Below are 248 nucleotides of genomic sequence, written 5' to 3'. Positions count from 1 at the left end.
GGCCGGGGCCGGTGGGCGGAGCAGAGGGAGGAGACGCTCCGGGGGCGGGGCAGGTAGGCGTGGCCAGGGCGAGGGCGGGGCCTAGACCGGTGGGCGGAGCAGAGGTACCGGGGTGGGGCGGGGCGAGGGCGGGGTCGGAGGAGGTGGGCGTGGTCGGGGCGGGGCGGGGCCTAGACCGGTGGGCGGAGCAGAGGGAGGAATGGTGCAGGGGCGGGGCCTGGGGCGGTGGGCGGAGCAGAGGCCTGAGG

Source organism: Equus asinus, chromosome 17 (genome assembly GCF_041296235.1).
Source record: "Equus asinus isolate D_3611 breed Donkey chromosome 17, EquAss-T2T_v2, whole genome shotgun sequence".
In the NCBI taxonomy this organism is placed as follows: Eukaryota; Metazoa; Chordata; class Mammalia; order Perissodactyla; family Equidae; genus Equus; species Equus asinus.
Note: the sequence above shows the minus strand (reverse complement) of the source record.